Here is a 7,098-nt window from a genome sequence, read left to right as displayed (position 1 = left end):
ATTTTTCTGTCTAAACATGCATAGAATTACTCTCAAAAAAAATACAGGGAGATGGAGAATAGGGCCTTAGGGCTGGGATTCCTGCAGTGCATGTTCTCCTGTCCCACCCATCACCTGTCAGTGCTCCTCTCTTGAACATTTTTTGTAGCCCTCAACTCATCTTCTTAAACATTCAGAGTTTTGTCAAAACAGTGTTTATCATGAATAGTACTTTGAAAACATTGAATAGACAGTTGTGTTCTCCATCACATACCACTTTGGACACTTCAGAATCATCATCATCATCATCTCCTCTATACTGCCCAATAGGATTTCTGGGTGGCTCACAAAAATTAGAAACCAGAAATGCAAGATAATAAAAGCTGAATATAAAACCCTTAACAATTAAAAAATAAGCATCTCAGACAATTACCATACTGGACCTGATGAAAGCAAATTACATGAATGCCCCACCGTAGGCTATCAAATGCCTGGGAACAGAGGACAGTTTTAACCTGGCATCGAGAAGATAACAATGTTGGCGCCAAGCAAACCTCATTGAGAAGCTCATGCCATTATAGGGAGGCTGCTACTTGCCGTCACCCTTGGAAGAGAAGTTTGAAAGCAGTCTGCAACCCACGGAATCCACACGACTCTGTGAAAGTTGGTCCTCTGCAGATTCCACAAGATGGATTCATAGAAAGCCATTGCCATCTTGATCCATGCCAGATTTTGAGGACATCCCTGCGCACTATTACCCACTGCGATACCATAATTTGGAAGGTATCGACTCATGAATGGGTAACATGGAAAGTTAAACTGCAGTGCAACAGCAATTGGAAGGGATGTTAATGTTATTTTGAATCACAGGGTGCCTTTATGGGGGTGGGGGGTGAAGGGTAGGCACGGGTTAGATTGGAATACCAGTTCCAACATGAGAAAATCACTGCAAGGTCAGAGTTGGGACTTTGATTTAGACCTCCATATTTGCAGCTCTTGCATTTTTTTCAGCACCAGCTGGACTCCACAGAGGAAGACCATCATTGGAGTCAGTGAATGGGGGGCATTTGGGGTGTGCGGCACACGGGGGAAGAGACAGAGACTGCCGCCTTCAGAGGAATATTAGAAGGGGGAAAATATTCAACGTGCAGTCCTGGGCTTGTTTAGACAGAAAAGGCCTGCACTTCCCAACATGTTCCAGGTGGCTAGGGCATGCTGGGAGCTGAAGGTCCTTTTCTCTATGTGACTTTTCATAGAATTTTACTTTTTGATTGCTGTAGTTGGCTATATAAATGCTTTGGAACAGATGGAGTTCATATAGGTAATCCTCACTTCTGCTTTCATGTGACCTTCCACTGACTGCTCCTTATCCCCTGGCTTTGGATGGCAAGAGGCAGCCACATTGGATGGCTCCCTCCAATTGTTTTCTGCACAAATAAGGGTTTGGTTGAGCATGTGTGCTTTACACGTGTGTGTATGGAAGTGTCTTGGCATGTGTAGCGCATGTAATAGAGGGAAGGAGAGGAAAAATATGCAGTGAATATTTTATTTATGTGGACAGAAATTTAATGCTTCATAAATATTTATAGGATTCCTAATACTTATGGAAATGTGATATGGTGCATATGGGGAACAACTGTTTCAAGAACCCCAAAGAATTGGACTAGCAACTTTAAAAGGGCCACTAGAATGGCAGCAACACTTCAGAGGCCGTAGTGAATTGAATACACTTTCGATTTGATTGAGCAGGGATCGCGTAATTGCCTTAGTTCTGCCAGAATCTAGCCTGCAGTGTGAAACAACACAAAGCCAAGCAAAATGGAACAGAACACTGTTTGAATTGTCTCGGACCACACTGCAACAGCCAGTGCTGGGCTACGACCCAGGAGATCCGGGCTCAGGTCCCCACTCAGCCCAGAAGTGACTCTGGACCAGTCACTGACACCCAGCCTGCCCTACCTCTCAGGGCTGTTGTGAGGATAAGTGGAGAAGAGGGGGGTCATGCACACCAGGGCTCCTCAGAGGAAAGGCAGGAGCTGCATGCAACAAGTACGTACATGAAAGACTAAGGCTGCCATCCTAAATGCACTTCACCTAAGAGTAAGTCCGTTAAACTCAGTGGTACTCGCTTCTGAGAAGGGAGCCTGGCCCAGCATGGTGCCCTCCGGATGCCTCAGAGAACCACAACATGTTTCGGACCATTGGCAACACTGGCAGAGGTGGAAGTCCAAAGCAGCTGGAAGGCATCGGGTTGGGAATGGCTGATGCACAGCCGCCACAAGGGCTACATTCATCCCATCTAAAAGCATTTCCCCCTTATAACCACAGATTCCTGGCTGGGGAAGGGATGCATGGGAAGATTGCTCTGCTCCATGTTACTTTATAGATGGTGCAACAAGCAAGCTTCTCTGTTCCGTTCTGTACAATAGCTCTAGCAAAGCAGATGAATTACATACAAGCCCTGCCCTGTATTAGATTGTATCTGTAAGGAAAATCAGAGAAAAAATGCATTTGACAAAGCACGTGGCAAAACGCCAGCAAGAATAAACAGTATAAATAGATATATTTCCTTACATTATACCGCATACATTCAAGATGTGGAACTTATATCTTGCCACGTCCTCACGCTGTGTTAGAGTCCATGAATTATATCAGGGCTGGCCTTAGGAAAATTTTAATGATGCCACCTTCCCCACCGCTCCTATTTTAAATGGCGCACGAAGACGGGATGCAACAAAATGGAATGCGCTGCCCAAATCGACTGGTTCTGATTACTTCTTGGTTAGGATGGCCTTAAATTATAATAGCCTCAAGAATTGTGCAGAAGATTTGTATGTCTTTATTTTTGTTTTGCTTGCCAGCATCATAAATGGTCAACACTAAGCTCTGCTAATCTGTGAAATTGTTTTCCACATTCCAGTATGGTGAAAGTTAATTGCTTTCTACAATGAAACAAGACTACCTCCAATCTTGCCTTATGCTCAGTGAGATTATTCACCTATGTCGATATGCTTTATTTCTAAAATTATATAGTAAAATAAAGCAGAAGGGGTAACATGGTTGCACAAGCATTTTTTCCCCTTAGGGTTAGAAGGCAGCCTCTGATATTTGGATTATAACTCCCATATTTCCTAATTATATTGATCCCCTGCAATAATGTATTTTTGGTTTGACATATCTTCATGAACTACAGTGTAGCAGGCCAAATGTGAATACAGGAAAGAAATATTGAAAAATTTATCTTCACTAATTTCTGCTCAGCTAGCCTAGGCTGTTTCTGCAGAAAGGGCAGGGCTGATAATGGGATTGTGTGAGTGTCTCAATTTCTCTTTAAAAACAATAGTTTATAAAGCGTGAAAAAGAGATTGCTTCTGGGAGCAACACAGTTCAAGGCAACATGCACAGGGATGCAAAAAGCATTCTTCCGCCCAATAATGGTAAGTCCAAATGGCTCCAGAGCCTTGAATGACGCAGTCAGACTCTAAAAAGGCTTTTCCACCTGCTCTCCCAGCAAATGCTCTCTGTGTTAATCTGATCATTTGCAGCTTAGCCATTTTGTTACGTTGCCCCTTTCTAAATAGTTAGCCACAACTCCATGAAAAAGGTTTATATCCCGCCTTTTTTTTAAAGAACTCAAAGGGGCCTACATCATTCTCCTCCTCCTCCTCCTAGTTTTATCCTCACAGCAACAACCCAGTGAGGTAGGTCGGGCTGAGAGTCTGTGGCTGGCCCTAAGTCACCCAGCTGGCTCCACGGCTGAGCGAGGACTAGAACCCAGGTTGCCTGAGTCCCAGTCCTGTGTTCTTAACCCCTACGCCATGGTGTCTCTTATAGAACCACCCGCAGAACATGGTTGCTCTAAGTCATGCATTTTAAGGAGCAGTACTTCCCCCCTTCCCATACACAGTGGTTAAAGCTCCATCTTAGAAAGAAAAAAAGACCCCACAGCTTCCACGCAAGAGAGAAAGCACCAGCTTTAGCTTGCCTTCCTCTGTTTTCTTCCAATGAACAAGCTGTGCTCCCTCAGGCTAACACCGAGTTTCCTGCTGGAGATCCTTAATTCTCCCCTTCATTGCAGTCCCAGGTCATGGGGAAGAATGGATTCACACTAAAGATGGATAAGACATTTCTTCATTTTTGTTTTAATGCAGATTACTTCTCTTGTTTTGCATTTTGGAACTACTGTGTGAAATGAAACTCAGTATATATTATAGAAAATATAATAATGATCTCAGGGTTTAGGATAGACAGCACTTAAGACTGGAGAAATTGTCAGCATTCTGAACAAACTTCATTTAAGATTAGAAAACTGAAATAGCAATGGAAAGTAGAATTAACATATTTAATAGATTCACAGATGGCAAAACCAACAGGAATGACCATTTTGGGGTCTGAGTAACTAGTTTTGTAATTCCTGAATGCTCAGCTCTCCTGCATTAAAAAGAGAACAGAACAAAACTAAAACTACATTAAACACAACCCTAAGATAGTGTTGCATCTCCATACTATCTTTCCTCCCCATCCTACTCATTTTTGATTGGGACATTAGGAAAAGGACAAATGAGGGAAGGCTTAAGAATCTCTCTGAGCAAGCCACTTTTCCAGTTTTCAAAGAGTTTGTCGCAGTGCTAATTAGAAACATGCAAAATTGGAGATTGAAATAATAAAACTCCTGCATCGTTTCAGGTTGTCCCCTTAGATGTACTGAGCTTGAAGCTCACTCCTTCCTTACTCAACCTCCAATATTTTCTGTTAGGTGTTCTTGTACTTTTGGTCTTCATGCTGAAAAGTAGTGATAGAGAAAGTGTTGGACTTGGGGGAATTGAAAGTACAAACTCCCTGAGTTTAGAAAATCTCACCCCATTATGAGCTAAATTCAAACCCATCCCAATGTGAATTAAGACAGTGGAAAATTATGATTCCATATGTTCTGTTAGGAAATGCTCCCACTGTGTTTGCTCCAGAGTTTTATTTCCAAATTAGAATCAGGCCTCTGGTGAGCTCTCTTTCATTATTAGCAGACTATCCTTCCTTATGTTTGCCTTCTCTCTTTTCTGAGGTAAGTTCTTTTGCCTCGTGAGGGAGGAGCTGAAAGGAAAGAAAGACAAACTTCCCAAATTATTTTCTTTCTGAGCTTTCCCAGGAAGAAACCTAGAAATATCAGGTGTTTTCAACAATTATGTGAGTACACTCAGAAATCACTCTTTGAAAATGTCAGAAGATCAACATGTGATTTGCAAACCACGTTAACAGTTATTGTTACCATGGGGTGTGCAAAGAGAGATGCCAAAAATCTGCTCCCCCACCTCGAGTGGAGCTATCCTGCAGGTCAACTTTTAGCTCAAAGGAACTTTGGCTCCTACAGGCAATCAGCCCGCTTCGGATGACATCCTGGGACTTGTGTGGTTTATGTTACTTGTGGACCCTAAGCTGAAAACACAGCCCCACTTCAGGTTGTCATGGTCATGAAGCAGAAGAGGGTTATGCAAAGGTTAAGCAACCTACACGTGACCTTAAATCACCCCACCGTTTACACCTGCTATAACTCATGCTTGCCAGATAGGACAATTACTGAGGAGGGGTTGTTTATGCAAAATGGCAGCCACACATGCACTACAGCCTCACCATGGGTTAAATAACCCACAATAGGTTGTTACATTGTATGAAGGGTGCCAATCAATTGATGTAAATGTCTGCGTATTACAAATTTCTCAAATGGCTAATAAAGATAGCCAGGATGGCCTAAAGCAAACAAGAGCTGAAGTTCATATGTACACCCAAAGACAAAGCCCTTAAAAGTCCATTTGAAATTAGCCATGTGATAATTTTTCATTGCATAGAAAAAGACCCAGGAGATTTGAGGAAATGCAAAAGAAAGCACCTTTAAATATTCCAGAATATTTAAATAGCCCTCTGCTTTTAAAAACAAAAAGAGGCATTCCTCAAATCTCTTCTTTAAGTCCCTGGAAATTCTCAACTCAGCAAAAGCACCCCCTGCTCCCCAAAGCCACAAGAATGAAAATAAACAGCATCATGTTGCTATTTCTTCCTTTCTGGAGTGCAGTAAGACCACATAACGTACCTCTGAGTGCGATATCCTCATCCATGCTAAAAGGAGTTGTTGCTACTGCTGGATGTTCCCATATAGACTCAGTTCATACGATAAAAATGCAGCAAACTTGCCTGCAACAATTGGAGTTTTAATTAAAAGGTGGAAAAGACTGACTTTTGCTTTTTCAACTGTATCTCTCAGATGGTGCATGTGAAACCTGGCAGGGAAAGAGAGTTGTTGCATTTAATTTGCGCTTATTGTGGCCAAAGTGTGTGCGGGTGCCCCTCACAGACAAGGAGTGGCCTTGCAAACAGCATTCAGTTCATTGAACTCTTGTTCTTTTTAAACAGTTTCCAACTCTTTTTCCAGTGTGAATTCCCCACAGCAGGCAATCGACCTCCTGAGGATTGTTGCAGTTCTGTTGATCCAAAAGCTCTGGTGGCAACAGGAAAAACATGATGCTATTGTTCTAAAAGCCTTTCATTGGGGTCACTAGTACTTTCAGGAATACAATATTCAGATTGGTTTCCTACTGGTGAGGTATATGGAGGAACACAAGGGCTTAATTACATGGGTCACTAAAGACAACATTAGTGTTGGTGTTTTAAAATTAAATGCCAGGACTGTGATACATGAGCGTGCTAATCATATGGTTTTTCAAGACTGGCAGAGACAATTAAATAGTTTTATTCAGAATAGCAAGAAACCAAGGATCAGATTCAAAATTCTACAGGATACAGAAGAGAGAGGAGGCCTTGCTGTACCTAATTTGAAGTTATATTGTTATGTAAGAAAAAAGAGGGGAAAACAGAGCATGATAAGCATATTTACCTAACTTGACTCTATGGTTAGCATCTGGCGGTCTTCCTCCAGGTGCCTCCAGCAAATAGACTGGTGGATACCTCTGAGAAGGCCTTTTTATGGAACATGCTTATAAGAGAGGCTCACCTGGTGCCCGTATCCTGGACTTTTTGTCACCAGCTCTTCATACTTGCAGGCATTCCAAGAATTGTTTTTATTTATTTATTTATTTATTTATTTATTTATTAAAACATTTTTATGCCGCC

General features: G+C 42.1%; 1 protein-coding gene across 1 annotated transcript in view; it reads left to right on the top strand.

Annotated features, from left to right (window-relative positions):
• Positions 1 to 7,098, top strand: part of KCTD16 (potassium channel tetramerization domain containing 16) — a 175,217-nt gene that overhangs the window by 145,856 nt on the left and 22,263 nt on the right. The window lies entirely within an intron of this gene.

The sequence above is a fragment of the Varanus komodoensis genome, unplaced genomic scaffold (assembly GCF_004798865.1).
Source record: "Varanus komodoensis strain SLA01 unplaced genomic scaffold, ASM479886v1 scaffold7_3, whole genome shotgun sequence".
Taxonomy (NCBI): Eukaryota; Metazoa; Chordata; class Lepidosauria; order Squamata; family Varanidae; genus Varanus; species Varanus komodoensis.
This window is presented reverse-complemented; position numbering and strand designations above follow the sequence as displayed.